The sequence below is a fragment of the Petromyzon marinus genome, chromosome 42 (genome assembly GCF_048934315.1).
Source record: "Petromyzon marinus isolate PM22_M1 ecotype Great Lakes invasive population chromosome 42, UKy_Petmar_22M1.pri1.0, whole genome shotgun sequence".
NCBI lineage: Eukaryota > Metazoa > Chordata > Hyperoartia > Petromyzontiformes > Petromyzontidae > Petromyzon > Petromyzon marinus.
Genome location: NC_133708.1, coordinates 10338820 through 10355711, shown reverse-complemented (window position 1 = coordinate 10355711; position 16892 = coordinate 10338820). Strand labels below are relative to the sequence as shown.

At 43.6% G+C, this 16892-nt stretch overlaps 1 protein-coding gene across 1 annotated transcript in view; it reads left to right on the top strand.

The window, feature by feature from the left end:
* LOC116951115 (contactin-4-like) overlaps positions 1-16892 on the top strand; it is a 158362-nt gene that overhangs the window by 16503 nt on the left and 124967 nt on the right. The gene's annotated exons all lie outside the window — the stretch shown is intronic.

The following is a 16892-nucleotide window of genomic DNA, read 5'->3' as shown; positions in this document are numbered from 1 at the left end:
CACGACCCATTTTCAATGTTCTGGCTGAGGGAAGGAGGTTCTCACCCAATATTTGACGGTACATGGCCCCGTCCATCGTCCCTTTGATGCAGTGAAGTTGTCCTGTCCCCTTAGCAGAAAAACACCCGTAAAGCATAATGTTTACACCTCCATGTTTTATGGTGGGGATGGTGTCATAGGCAACATTCCTCCTCCTCCAAACACGGCGAGTTGAGTTGATGCCAAAGAGCTCCATTTTGGTCTCATCTGACCACAACACTTTCACCCAATTGTCCTCTGAATCATTAAGATGTTCATTGGCAAACTTTAGACGGGCATGTATATGTGCTTTCTTGAGCAGGGGGACCTTGTGGGCGCTGCAGGATTTCAGTCCTTCACGGCGTAGTGTGTTACCAATTGTCTTCTTGGTGACTATGGTCTCAGCTGCCTTGAGATCATTGACAAGATCCTCCCGTGTAGTTCTGGGCTGATTCCTCACCGTTCTCATGATCATTGCAACTCCACGAGGTGAGATCTTGCATGGAGCCCCAGGCCGAGGGAGATTGACAGTTCTTTTGTGTTTCTTCCATTTGTGAATAATCGCACTAACTGTTGTCACCTTCTCACCAAGCTGCTTGGCAATGGTCTTGTTGCCCATTCCAGCCTTGTGTAGTCTACAATCCTGTCCCTGACATACTTGGAGAGCTCTTTGGTCTTGGCCATGGTGGAGAGTTTTGAATCTGATTGATTGATTGCTTCTGTGGACAGGTGTCTTTTATATAGGTAACAAGCTGAGATTCGAAGCACTCCTTTTAAGAGTGTGCTCCTAATCTCAGCTCGTTACCTGTATAAAAGACACCTGGGAGCCAGAAATCTTTCTGATTGAGAGGAGGTCAAATACTTATTTCTATCATTAAAATGCAAATCAATTTATAACATTTTTAACATGCGTTTTTCTGGATTTTGTTGTTGTTATTCTGTCTCTCACTGTTCAAGTAAACCTACCATTAAAATTATAGACTGATAATTTCTTTGTCAGTGGGCAAACATGCAAAATCAGCAGGGGATCAAATACTTTTTTCCCTCACTGTATAAAAACACTAATTTTAAAGATGTACAGCTCTCTTAACGTTGAATAATTCAACCTCCAAAAAAGTGTCATTTTTCATCATTTTAAACATTCACGATCTGTTTGGGTGTTGGAAAACTTGGCATTACACATTATGCAAAATGTACCACCAATTTTTTTATGCAAGCAGAAGGACATCTATGATAAAAGGAAAGACCCTTTGATGCGAAGGCATATTAGAGGGTGAGCTGAAAAAACCTATACACTGTATGGATAAAAGAGAAATAAACATTTACAAGATGAAATCGCCACACAGGCTTTAAAAGGAATGTTTTCCTGGCTCACCCATAGCTGATGTGATGAGTTTAGCCACTGCATTGCCAAGTTGATACATTTCGACGCAAATATCTCTGCGGATATTATTTGGTTGAAGACTTCTGCAGGGAGCAAGGGAAAGTATGAGAGAGCAGCCTGCAAATGGCTTCTGTTGACAAAAAAAGTCTCTCTCTCTCTTCTTGAAATGATACGCGATTTTTATCTTGTTTCCTTGTAAGCTGTCGTCAAAATGAATCTAGGAGGCTCCGTACGTTGGAGGAACACCATGTTGACCAAGACCCCAAATTAATTACATTTTATTAATGCACTGAGAAGAGCCAACTAGCTCAATTGGCAAAACACAGAGCATGTGATCAAAAGGATGACGTCAACAGGTACATTCAGGGTTGGCTGATCCCATCATCCATTCAGGATCAGTATAAAATACAGGGTGCTTCAAAAAATGTTAACACTTAAATGGGACTATCGTTTTTAATGGAAAAATAACGGATAATACTACACTGTAACATGATAACAAATGTAATGTTAATAGCTTCAAAACGTCACAAAGTCTCCACTTGTTCACCATCATTGTCAACACGTGGCCTGGAATCTTCTCCAGGTGGTCTCCAGAGCAAGGAGGCACATTTCTTGTGGTATTGTAGCAAATTCTCAGAAGTGTTAAAATTTTCTTGGTTCTTTCGGTAAAGTCACGTAGAAGGGAAACAATAAATGAAAACCACAGCAAGAAAATTTGCTGTGGTTTTCACACCTGATGATGATCGCTTGTGTTGCAGTCGAAACGTAGTGATAATTTTATTGTTTTATATTTTTATTTTTTTATTTTTTATTTTATTGTTTCCCTTCTACGTGACTTTACCGAATGAACCAAGAATATGAATCCCTGCAGTCACGAAAGCTTTAAATCAAAAGTGTTAACATTTCGATTTCAAGCTTTCGTGACTGCAAGGATTCATCTTCTTTGGTTCTTTCGGTAAAGTCACGTAGAACGAGAATAAAATAATAAAATAACACAATAAAATTATCACGACGTTTCGGCCACAACGCAAGCGGCCGTCTTCAGGTGAAAGGAACAGAACTGTCGGGACGACAGGAACAGAACTTTACCAAAATAACCAAAGAAGAAGTGTTAACATGTTTTTTGAAGCACTCTGTTTGACGCTGCAGCAATTGGTGGGAATTCGACAGTGGCTGACCGATTAGAAGTCCAGCCCCTTGCAATAGGGAGGTTTAATTTAGAGGTGACCATGTATGCATGTTGAACTTATTTCGCACCATATGTAGCCAACCGTGCTAATCGGAGGTGCGCGTTAAGGGCACACAGATGGCGCAGGAGTCAGGACACTGAACCACTGCTGTTGAGATCCTGGGATCGAATCCAGGTTTCAGACACCCGTGATTAAGCCGGGTTCTCAAGTTAATGGTCTCAGCTTGGTCTCAGCTTGGTCTCAGCATGGTCACTCATTGCTGCGCGCGCAGACAGTGACTTTGAATAAAAATGTTCGCGCAATTTTAGTAAAAGGTTTGAGATCTTTGAATTTAATGTATCATCTGATTTACATGAACAGACACATTTTTTTGCGTCGAAATTAAAAAAGATCTTCCGCTATTGTGGATAATGAGGTCGACAGAAGGATCCTCCGACGTAGTTCTTTGATATAATCTTCCAGTGCTATTCTATGACACGGTGATGCACTGCTGTTTGATCTCCTACCGGGAAATCATTAATGCCATGGCACAGATAGCAACATTGGAAAGTGAATGCGGAAAAAAAGGAATGACAAAGTGGAGCCTCTGGAATGGTAATTCGAGATTAACATGTACAATTATCATTGAGCAGATGACTCCTTTGACTTTACTAATTCGTGAAATTTTTTAGCTGTCACACAATTATGGTATGTGTTCGATAAAATATTCGCTCTGTTGAAACTTTGCTAAAACTAAACAATTTTGTTTTACGAAGTAAGGCACCAGCTGTGTTGCTCTTTTTCAGAAGCAACCTGGTCACAAATGACAGCTCACCTAAGTGGCTTATCACCTGGACATTGATAGCAGCCAACTTTTACACAGATGAAAAGGGTGGAGTGGTGATGCAGTGGTTAGCGTACTGTGCAATGAACCTGGTGAACTGTTTGATTCCCGGCCGTGGCTAAGACCAGTTGGCGAGTGATATCTGAAGCAGTTCCAGGTCCTTGTTCACCAACCTGCGCTGACCAGCGCCGTGCAGTATCACCAAATAACCCCCATGACAAACATGGCATCCAGAAATGTATCGATATAGGGGTATGTATTATTATTATACATAAGATAAATGTCAGAAGAAACATTAAGCATTTTATTGCACTTTTTCAGGTAATTTATTTCGATGACAATCTGTTGCCACTTCGCAATACTGTAGTTGAATTAATTGGGAGAAATATAAAAAAAAACTATAATTAGCTTAATAATGGCTTGATTACAGACTTCTAAGTCGTTCACGGTGTTGTTCAAAGCTGCTCGTGGGATAAAAATCCACCCACACTGCTTATTAGATCTCATGAATAATAAAATTGTCCACTCGTATTTAAGACGTTGTGGAGTGATCACATAATGGTGTCAGAATGATGATGCCATTTATTTATCCAGGAAAGCTTCTCTAAGTCTCAACATTGTTATTTTTTTTTCCCAAGAGGGTCGTGCGATGATTTTCACAGTAGGGGAGCCAGGATTGCTGTATCGTCTAGCCGAGGGTACCCCTAGTGGTGGCTGTCTCTGTGCGTTGAGTGTGTCAGTAGGTGGCAATGTTGCGATATGTTATCCCAAATTGAGTAATGTACATGTATAGCACAGTATATATGTTTTTGTATTGGGATGTTTGGCCCATACTGGTTACTAAAAAAAATGTTTGGCTATGGAAGTAAACTGAAGAACCCAGAGAAACCCCGTGTAGAACTGGGGGGGGGGGTATCCAAACTGCACGCACAAGATATACCTGAGTCATGAATCAAACCCAGGCCCTTCTTGCTGTGAGGCACATGTTACTACTGTGCCACCCTGCCACCTTCTTTCTGTTGCGGTTTGCCACCTTTCGCGTGGACCAAACCGGAACGTCTTTCCGGTTAGCCACGGCATGTCAAAACTGTGCAGGAAACTGTGATGAAAGTTCACCACAGCACCACTAGAGCTCGGAACAAATACATTCCTGCCACATGAACACAGATGCCAATTTGCCGGGCAGGTGGCAACCTTGCTCGATGTCAATGAAGTGTTTTTTTTTGTATCACAACCTCATGTCATCAATACAGCCCTTGAGAATAGGCCACGATGTCTTAAGAGGGGTGAGGGGTTTGGGGACTCTCTTAATCACACTCCAGTGAAGGCCTTGTTTGCCAGCAGTGGCATAATCAAGTAATTTCGGGGCTGCGCCTGTGCCCTCATCTTCTACAACATATATTACATATTATATATCCAAAAGCGATAGGTACACATTGTGAAGAGAGGTCACGGAATTTTTTTTTTTCCAATGGCCAAGTGCTTGGCTTCTTGGGCATTGTTCATTGCTATGCACTCACTTGCATTGATTCATTTGTCGCAAGGCCAGCCTCTATCGATCTCTTTGCTGAGACAATTCAGGTATTTACCGCGCCATTATACGATTATCTGGGGAACAGCCCGCATTGGAAATGCTTCTTTATTAAGTGCATCGGACCAATATTGTGATGGAAATGCTTTTTGCTTAATTTGAGAACAAAAAAATTGCGCTTGCATGGAATTTGTGTTGGTTAGATGTGGCTAGGACATTGGCTAACAATCTGTCATTGATTGGATTTTCATTTTTATATTGAATCCATGATGCATTTTACGCAGTTATATTGGCTTTTTAGAAAGTACAGCCATTGATCAATTGTTTAGGCTTAGCATTATAATTTTTTTTTGTTATCCTTGTACAACGAGATGTTTAATTCTACATTGGGTAAATTTTATTTTAATTACGTATACTATCGGTCCATAACATCAGTCAGGACAAGTCCAGAATTATCTTCCGGGAATGATTTTTGTCCTCATGATATGGCAGTATCGTCGGATGGCCCGAATGTAGTGTACAAACAATATAGTGAACAATAAAAATATATAAATGGATGGGCATAACATTGCACTCAAGTGATAGATCCTTAAACCAATAATTCCTGCTTCAAGCAAGCCTCGCGGCATCCCAGAATACATTGATTGTGAGCACATGTAAATATTTACGAGGTATATTATTATTTTTCATGTAGAGAGAGAGAGGATTTCAAGCATGCCGATGCAGTTATACTCAGCGAAGATCTTAGTTATGATTTTCTTCTTCAAAAAGTCACGGAACAACTCGTCAAACGTGCACAACGAAGCCTCAAGAAGCCAATTAATTCCGCACGTCTTTTTTTTTTTGCCCCTTCTTGAATGTTTTTTTTCGTAAAAAAAAAACCAACCCAACATTTTTTGTGTCGCACGATAATTTATTCATCAAACAACGCGCAATTTGAGCCGGCTCGCGGAAGCCAGGCTGACATTTATCCTCCTCCGCTGGAAAATCTGCCAATTAAACGTCTCCGCGGCTCAACCGCTACCAACAATGACGGCGGCGACGCAGCAGCAGCAGAGGCGGCGGCGGCAGCGGCGGCGGCAGCGGCGTGTGGAAATGCAGCGCGAAGTCGATTCAGCCTGCAGGAACTGCAGCTTCTGCAGCAGCTCGCGTGCACCAGCATGAATAAGTAAATAGGGGCCTCTTCAAAGAGGATTTTCCCCAGCTACGCCGCAACAAACAAAACAAAGCCAACCACGGAGCAGCCAACTGCTTTCCAAGGCAACCGTCCAAGCTTCTCGGGATTCTCCCAACAATTTCACGGTGTTTATTTCTGCACGATCTTCCTTGCTCCCTCCCCCCCCCCCCCCCCGTGCAATCGATCATTGCTCAGGAGATTGCAAGCAAGGTGACCCAGTAACACTAGTCCCCTGCCTGCTACAGGTATATTAAACGTGCCGCGGGGAAAAAAAATGGCATTGCTCCGCAGAATCACGAAACCGTGAAATAATTTCTTGCACGTGTAAGCAGTCACACCACTCGCTCTGCCCACATAGGCTATGGATAGCAATTACCGTATTTCTTTTCCGCCCTCAATTTGCTCATAAATAATGTTGTCATTGTAATCAAATTAACATTTAGCATTGCCTGCTTGGCACAGATATTCGGGAGCTGGATGTTCATTCGGCTGAATTGGGGGGCGGGGTGGGAATGACGGGGGTGGGACACACATAAATTGTCATGTAAAGCTGTACAAATATTTCAAATGTTTATTGCCAATTGGCCACATTTTAAAATGTTCATGCGGTATGGCTTGAGACATTACGTTGATAAATGTCCAGCTTGCCCATAAATTCGACGTAGCTGACAAAATCCAATGGAAATGTGTGCGTTTACTGTTATATGCAGTTCTACAGCCACTAATGCTGATGACTCTCGCCTGTACATCCATCTCCGTGGCGTTGTGATTATCATGGTGTAACCAAGAGCAACTGGAAAAAATGCCCCCCCCCCCCCCCCCCCCCCGTTATTGATTTAAAGTCTGTTACATTTTTGACTTAAAGCTTCTTGAAATATCATGACATTTGGAGTATCGCACCTGGCAAACATACACATTCATTGTTTTACATGTTAAGTAAATATATAAACCGGGGAACGATTTTCTTGAAAGGCATCCAAATGAAGCCATTGCTACTTAGCAGATTAGGCAAGTGGCTTCTTGCAACGGGCACTTTTTATTTTTAAGCCAAACCATTCCTCAATTTCTTCCTCCACAATCGGCTGCACGCTGAAATGACGAGAGTAGTTTGCCAAGATGAAAGTGTGCAGTCACTTTCCCTTCGTCAGTTTGCAAAAAAAAAAAAACTGCGTTTGAAGAAACACTCTCTCCATTTGGCCGTGACGCACAGCGAAGCATTAATGTCACCCACTGAGACATCTTGACTCGGATAATTGAGAGGAGAAGAAGACCAATCTCTAGCAATGGGCAGGTTTTTTGACTCATCACTTGGGAAGCAAAGTTGGAGTGCAGCTGTATGTCATACCCAGGAAGTCTGCTCTCAATGTAACCCTTTCCCAGGTAGCACCACGAATACTGCCCGACTTGGGCTGCAGTGCCAGAGCCTGCTTAGCTGCTGCATTCAGGGTTCATGATGGGCCTGCCATAGCGGTCCAGCGGATAAGCCCCTGACCATACTTCACCCTGTCAAGCGGTACCCTGCTTGGATCGACCCTCACGGTGTGGACACGAGGATGGACTTTCGTGACCCGATGAATATCCTTGAGAACAATCTTCAAGGGATTCCCTTACATTTTTTAAAAAAAAATACGTTAAAAACATATTCTGCCCTTGGTCAATTCTCTGGTGAATTAAGTCATTCTCACACATTGTCAGTCATTGCGATTTGTTTGACCATACTTCACCATGCTAGAAAGCATGGGTTTGTAAAGGGGAAACCCAGAACCACTTCAGATAGTATTTGCCACTGATTCGAGTTGTGGCCATGAATAAATCTCAATTAAATGTAACAGAGTTCATAGAGCAGGGTACTAACCACCGCACGACTGCTCAGCTTCCAAGACGCACATAGGCACGCAAATATAAGCACACATAAGCACACATCTCCATCCCATCGCGAGCTACCGACGCCACCAGCAATCCCCACTACCCCTGGATGCGAAATTTATAATGGCCCGGCTAATACCTACTTTTTTTTCAGAACAGCTTTTTTTATTGAATTGATGCAGTGCGTTATTTATCTACTGGAATTTCTGAAATGTTTGCCTTTTCCATTTTACACTGTATTCTATACACCCTTTCCTCTGTGAATACAACACTTCATCGTGAAGCTAACGAGAGCTTACAACACCACATCCTAGGCTGCTTTTAAGTCAACCTCTACCCCGATCGTTCAGGCAGATAACTCACCTTGCAGCCCTTCTGACGAGGTTTCAGAGAGATGAAAGGATAATTCTGAGAGATGGGAGGAGCAATCCCACACCTCTGATTAGCACGGTTGGCTACGTATGGTGCGAAATATGTTCAATATATGAAACAAAGACAAAAACCCCCCATTTAGCCTGTAACAGACTGTTGGGGTAAGTGCTGATAGCGGGTAGCACCTTTGAAGGCTGGCACGGCGCACGAGGGGGTGGGTGGCCAGCAACACGCCCGGCCGCCTCTGTCTCCCCATTGGCGATGTTTACACATCGTATCAGGTACTAATTTGAGGCTGAGTCAACCTAGGGGAGGCCCATGACCAGTTCAGATAATCGTCTCCGGTGTTGGCCGTGTGCAGAAATTGAACTCTGATCGCCAGGTTTGTAGCGCAGCGCGCTAGCCGCTACCACACCGCTCAACCTACACACATACATTATGAAGTTGTTCTTTTGTGTGGAGCTGAAGGATGCAGCTGTCACCGCGAGACTAGAGCCTGAGACAAAGACTGAACCCATCCACCACAGAAGAGGTCGAACGGGTCACTCTGAAGCTCCCCAACGGTGGCGATATACCTCTTGAAACTGCTGAAATTCGCCGTTCACCTGGCCAGCATTGCTCTTCGTCAGCTTCTCCTGTCGATGCTGGAGGCAGGAAAGGCGCCATCCGAGTGGAAATATGGCACCGTTTCTCTCTTTCTGCCTGTGCATTGGATTGCCCCTTTTTGCCCGTGTGCTGCTGGGCAGGCTCACTCCGCTTCTTTCCAAATGCTGATGCCCACACCAATCGGGATTGACCACCGACCGCTAAACAATTGGATACGGTGCCCGCCTCACGGCCACTCTCACAGTAACACCGCCAGTTTAATCCCCCCTTTACACGGGGCCCAGGTTGATCTCAAGCCCGCGTTCAATTCTGTGGGCAGAAGAGCACTCCGGCTTGCACTGAAGGGGGTTGCAGGCATCTTTCTGGACCCTCTCTTCGGGACTTGCGCACCAGCACAGAGGCTCGTCGCGTCCGTAGTGGCTACAGCTTATCACCACACTTAAGTGCCACCTCCAGGGGGGATCGGCCAGGCTGCGTTGCTGCCCCAGATCCTTTTTTTTTTTCAAACCGTGCAATTGACCATCTCGTGCTGTTGGTATCTCCTGCCCACGGTGTTCAGTTTGGTGACCAATTTTTATCCGAACCGAACTATGCAGATGATGCTGCCTTGCCGGTGTGTGCCCCCAATAGCTAACAGCTGACTTTCCAGCATTTTTCAGGGTGCGGCATACTCAATCGGTCTCAATTATTCCCTGTCAAAAGACAAAGGTGCAGTGCCTTAGCGCTAGTCCTCCCTGAGCCAAGCATCGGAGTGGGCACCCACAACATGGTGTCTGTCGAGGATCATCACACATCTGAGATATTAACGGTCTTGTGACGGTTGCCGTCGGCCCGACGTTGTCTGCTGGATCGCCGTCGCAGCGTTGAGGATCGGGTTGTTGCACCGCCTCTGGCGGAAGCGACGGCTCGGCACGCAGACGAAGATCGGGGCGCACGTGACGGTACACGGTGCCGACCTTCCCGTCTGCCGCCGAGCCGAAGCCTGGACCGTTCAGCAATGTGACTCCGACAGGTTGCGAGGCAAATCACAAAAGCGTCGTCAGCGTCAACTGCTCGGTGTCATTTGGTGCGACGAGAAACGCGACTCTGAGATGTCCAACAGCACCGGGGCTTGCCTGATGCTGACAGCCTCGTTTCGCTCCTGGGGTGCAAATGCGACCGTTTGGTCACGTCGCGAGAACGGACGCCCGCCGTCTCCGTCCACTACCGTTCGTGGCGCCGTTCTGTCGGTCGCCCTGGGGAGACACGTGGGTGCAGCAAAAATTCGCAAAGATACCCATTTGAAACGCTCAAAAACTAAAAGTTATATTTACCAGGTAAAGCCCAATGAGCTGTGAGCTATTTTTTTTTTTTGAAGAAGCGACCTGGCCACAAATGATAGCTCAACGAAGCGGCTCATCACAAGTGGAAATGCACAATCACAACCAAATAATCTAAACGGATCCGAAGAAAAGTCTACGCGACCATGGGGAGGGCACACAAACTCCAAATATACAATAGACGTCAGAGTCGGGATCGAACCCACGACCTCCTGCCAACCGGGCGAAGGCGATAACATCTCGGCACCACAGTGCCCCTCGACGTAGCCTATGGCCCTACGGCCGGTGCCAGAGGCCACATGTCTGGTCAGACGCAGCGGTCGTTGTCGACTGTTGAAATTATTATCATACACTGCAATGTGGTCCCAAAACCCGCGTTCCGTCAAGGCTGAAGGATTTGTCAGCATCGCATAAGCCTTTTGCGAACAGCATACCCCATCAGCAGCTTCGTTTTAGACATGTCGGCCTTCCATCAAGGAGCCAGAAAACGGTTGAAATTGTGAGGGTAGCAGGTCTGGGCTGCGCAGTGAGTGTGAGAGCACGGTCCAGACGGATCGTGCGATGGACTCTGATGTTCTCAGGCCCATGCACGGTCTGGCAGTGTCGTGATGGAGGATTTCTGCCATCAAAATTGCCAAATTCGGACTTTCAATTTCTCTAGCACTTCAAAAATGTATGAATGTAACATTTTATAAGGAAGCAATAAAAAAAGTTAGCAAGAAATGATGAGACATTTTTTTTGGTGTAATCCCTCTAAGTCATGTGCGGGGATATTGGTTTTGTTAAAAATGTGAATAATACAAAATCAGTTGGAGGCTACATTTATATTGAATGTGGCTATGTGGGTAGAGAAGGCACTATGCAATATTTGCACACAGAGATACAATTTCAGAACTACGTCATGTTCACTAAGTAATGCTATAAACATGGGAAGATATGGAATGCTATCCGATTCGAGAGCACTGTCTTAAACCACCAGTGGACATTTTAAATTTGTAATAGAGATTTGAATGTGTTTGTGGCGTCACGGACTTATATATTTTTTTATTCTTCTTAAAATGAATAATTTATTTCCAACTGATAAGGAGTGGAGACGATATATATTTTTAAAAAACACTCATTGGAGCTTTTGCAAGGTTCGTTAAGTTGAAATTAAATGAGCTTATAATTTATACATTAAATACAATACTCTGGAGTTTAATTAATATTCTGATTACTTTGGAAAATAATTGTGAGCAGAATTATTGTCTGCTGGGTTTTGGGAATATTGGCAGAAGGTAATGCAGATGTTGAGCGATTTAAATCCGTATATTTGACTTTGCTATCCTATCTGCTAAGCGACTAAACCCTGGTCACGGTAATCCAGGGTCATCATAATCACAAGCTTTTGTCAATGCACTGCTAGATGAAAGCCTAATCAAGCAACTGCCACCTTGTGAAATCCTGCAATGCAACAATCCGCCAAACATTTGCACACATACTGATTTCACCACTCCATTTCAACAGTGTAGTACTATCTCTCTCCTCGGTAAATCCGAGTTTTAAGTAGATTTTGTTTAACCAGGTGAGAACTCGAGAGACCAGAATTAGTCTAATTTGCAAGAGCATCCTGGGGTACTGATATTCCAGAAGGGGGCGATGATCGCTCCGTACAATTGTGGTGTATATTTTACGAATTTGGAAGTATTCGTACCGCAGCACACGCGTTCGGTGGCCTACGGTTCAGCGAAAACGTCGGGGGGATCTTGAACGTGCACTTTGAAGCAGACGGCAGGAATCCAGGAAGGCTAACCTGATCGGTTTGGGTTTGTAGTGAAGAAACGTCACCTATACCTTCAGCAAATGCCCAAATGCATGAAAATGCCGAGTGTAGCATTGGCCTGTTGTAAAAAAAACCCAACATTTTACGCTCTTACAAGCAATGCACAGCATGGGTAGAGTTCAAACTGCGAGCCTGTGTAATACAGCAGCACACGGTTCAAAGTGCGGGATAGACAATAAGGAAATGGCTATGATTTTTTGTTGTTTACAGCCGAGTGTGCCTTTTCGGTTTTAAAGAAGCACCGCTGGCATTTCTGCAGCGCTCTATTGGCTGGGCGTAGCAGCATTCTGCAGCAATTCGGCTGCATGGCTTTGAGGGTCTTCTGCAGTGTGTCAGGGTACTGAGCCAGCACCTCTGAGAGCCGGGTTTCATGCCCTCAAGCAAACGAGGCGCAAATTGGACCCTGCCTGGCAGTCCGTAATAGGGTGTCCGCGCGTGCAACGAGTTCGATGCACCAATGATTCCACGCGAAGGCAACAAGGACGACGATGACCGCGGCGACGGATATGACCGCACAGAGGTGAACTGAGATAAAAACGATGAAAGCTCGGAGGCAAACAGCCCGCAGCTTGGAGTGCTTTGCGGAAAAAACTGCACTTGATAATGAAAAGTGATCAGATCTACCAATGTGTGTACGTTGAACTGCTTTCGCAACGTGCATGGCGAACCGTGCTCATTGGATGTGCGAATCTAAAGTTGCAATGTGTCGAAAGAACAATGTCAATGGATTTGAATTGCCTGCTACGAGATGTAAATCATCTACATAGACCCTGCCAAAGAATATGAAACGAAATATGAAAAAGTCCACAAAGAAGCATGCATAGGTGCACTCTTGTAATTACACATGAGCGACAGGAAAATTAATACTTGTTTTGGCAGGACATTGTCGTTGAAAGGGATGATGACCGATGGTTGAGTTTGGTGATGGAATGGCAGCCAAAGTAGGAAACATGCCTGGCAGATCAACCACCATAGCGATAGAGGAATGAGATAATTTCATTCCGCGAGACAGAAGGATCGTTGGATCATGAGACCGTGAAGGATGGTGACAACAAGGAGTGACCTTCATCCAGCAGCGGATAGGTGACGGCTGTTGCTGCTGCTGTTGATGGTATTTGTTTCTATGTATGTTGAACTTCTTCTGCACCTTATGCAGCCAACCATGCGAATAGGAGGTGCGGGGAATGACAACAAAACTAAACACACAAACATATGATGGGAAAGAAGAATTGCAACCTCATACTAAAATATGTTTATTGTATTGCAAGATTTGCCCACGTATTTTTTCTTGTAATTAATTAGCATGTCACCATCAAACATGTGACAATTCATTTACGGGTACACTGACATAACGTATTTTTTTTTGCTATAGAAAAGTACAAGAAAACGATATGCCAATAAAAATACATTCATGATAACATGCACTGAAAGTGAAATATTAATAAATGGGAAGTATATAACATGGAGAAAAGTGTAAACTCATATGAAAACATATATAGCTTGTCAAATTTGAATAAATAAAGTTGTTGGATGAACCACAATTTTGCTGAGTTGTGACACCCTTTCAATCTTCATTGCATAATCTATAACTCTACTTTATTAATGGGTGTTAATTGCAAGTGCAATTAAACAGAGACTAATCTGAAATGTACATGGTGAAAAATGTTCACTCTAACCCAATCCGAGGGTAACATTGTTAATGGTGTCAAACTAAAAGGCAGTGGCTTGGGAATGCCAATTAGCAATTACATTTACCTGCTGTATTTTCAAACGATACGTATTAATATATAATACGTAATGTTCAGCTTTCTATTGTGTTTACAGGTCGTACATGTCTGACGTTTCGCTCCATGTGATGGGAGCTTCTCCAGGAACTGAATCGATGCTCATTCTTTTCAGTTCCTGAGGAAGATTCCACTGCAGGGAGCGGAACGTCGGACATTTTGCCAAACAACTATTCAAATAAAGCCTCTGAATGTTTTTTTAAATTTTAATTTTACCAGGTAAGCCCTAGTGAGCTATATAGTAACTTGGCCACAAATAATATCCTGGCGAAGCAGCTCATACCATGGATATTTATATAATCCAAATACTCAAAATGCACGTTTCTACAACACGCAATCCAAAACACCATTGTACGGCAATTGCTGCTCAATCGCGAAAACATTCCAAATGTAACCGTGTAGGTTATTGATGGATAACCTACACGGTTAAGACAAACTAAGCTGTGTCTGCGGCAGTAGTTACATTTGGGAAATTAAGCGACATGTCTCAGACCGTGTTCGTGAACATAAGGCAGATCTGAAATACGGTAGGACCAATACCTCGGCCGTGGCTGATCATTGTTTTAATGCGGTGGACTCACACGAATTTAATTTATCTAAGACAAAGGTACTTTGCAAGCCCACTTGCTATCAATAAAGATTCGTTCATGAAGCCATCCACATATATAGACACAGACACAATTTCAACCAAGAAGATGGGTACAAACTGAGCAATCATTGGAAGGAGGTTATCAACCAGTTTAAGTCATAATTGGCTATGGTGTTCCCATCCTACCACCTTCCGATGTTAGTTGTGCTTTACGCCCATTTCACACTTGCACTTTCACAGTCACTTCGCATGCCGGCCCTTTGGTTGCGGCTCTACGATCTTCCATTAACATGCTAATCTCTCTTATACATGCAAATTTTCACTTGGAAGCCCTTTGATTGGAAAACCAACCACCGTCGGGTTGGCTGCCCACCACTTACATTATCATTGGCTGCTGAAATTTGGGCCACGCCCATTTCAAACCCCTATAAACAGTTTGCCATGGAAGCTAACCCCCCTTTTCCTGAAGACGACCGCTTGTGTTGTGATCGAAACGTCGTAGTTTTTATTTATTATTTAATTGAACCTATCTACGTCACTTTACCGAAAGAACCAAGAATATTCACAGAGACATTGGAAGACTTTTTTTTATTATAGAAATTGGATTGGAGAAACAAAGCATTCATCTTAATGTAGAAAATCGTAACCATTAAAATTTCGGTGACTATGGTAACGGTAATGTCAAGTGAGAGAAAAAAACAGAGCAAATTTTAGAAGAACGTTACACTGAAGGCTGAAAAGTTGGGCTCAGGATGAATAAGGAAAACGAAATTCACACCCAATAATTTTGACAACCAACCAGCGATATCTGTTGGAGGGATACAACTGGAAAAAATAGAGTGGAACATATACATGCACGCCTTGGTCCGTGATTGTAGGTGGACCGAGTTCAGAATTACTTAAAAAAGAGGTGAATGAGTGAAGGTTGGAGTGCCTTTGGGAAGCCAGACATGATAATGTGAAGCGCCATGCCATTGTGTCAGAATAAGAACGTTCTGAATCGGTGCGTGTTACCTGCTGTGGCCTTTGGATCACAAACCTGGTCCACTTACAAAGGAGATGGAACGAAAAGTCAAAATTGCGCAAAGAAGCATTACAGGGTGAGGCAGACATTGGAACACGTGGATTACAAAACATATACAGTTCAGGTTACAGACATAATTTAGAAATACAACAAAAGTAATAATGGTTGGCAGGACAACGGAACTACCAGGGTTATGCTCAGTATCATCAAGACAGAGTGGCAGCCCAATACAGAATCAAAATCTTTATTTATACTGGGAGGAATCCGATGAGCTATGAAGCTTTTTTTTTAAACAGATGTCCAGGAGGGGCGAGTCAGAGAATCACAACAACAAACAATACAAAAACATGATAGGAGTGTAAGGTTATAGGAAAGGTAAACAAATCACAAAAAATATATACTTTAAAATATTTTAAAATGTTTTACTTTTATTTTACCTGGTTAACCTCACTGAGCTATACGCTCCTTTTTCAGAAGCGACCAGGCCACAGTGTCGATTCGTTAACTACCTCAACTGGTATACAAGATGTTCGTGGGTTTGATTCCGACCCTGACGCCTGCAATATATTTAGAGTTTTTTTTTGTTCTCCCCGTGGTCGTGTGGATTTTTCTCTTGGTTCTCCAGTTTTTCCCTCCACATTTAGAAAAAAAACACGTGCGTTTAGAATATTTGGCTGCTATAAATGTCCACGTAAAGTAAAGCCACTTCGTTGAGTTATAATTTACGGCCAGGTTGCTTTTGAAAAAGTGGAAACGTAGCTCGATGGGCCTTGCATGGTAAAATAAAAATAGTTTTGTTTAGTTTTAAATGAGAATTGAACGCGTCGAAGGGAAAGCCTCTGCTGCGGAGATGGAGCAGTGAAACCATCTCGTTTGCAGATGCTGGGTGCATTGCTACATTGCGTAGACAATGGGAGATGAGATCTTGACTTAAAGCTTTCGTGACTGCAGGAGATCATATTCTTTGGCGGAGGCCTTCAATCATTAGCATGAAGATGATAGATAGACGGCGATTTATGATGATGATGATAATGACGATGATGAAACCGCGCATGCGGATGATTTGGTGGTGCAATAAACGTTCAAATGAATGGGAACGCCAAACATTGCTAGCAACTGGTATCAGAAATGGTCTTGCCCCCCCCCCGCCCTCTTCAACAAGCCGCTCTGACCATCGTGGTAAGTATGGTCAAACAAACCCCCATGACTGATACAGCATCCGCACCTCCAATTAGCACAGTTGGCTACATACAGTGTATATATATATTTCTACATCGAGTTGCCTTCATCCAGCATTTGATTGACAAGGGACCGCAAACGATTGAAATATTTGCCTTATAAAAATCACGCGCGCAATTTTAACTCAACTGAACTGGATGTATTAATA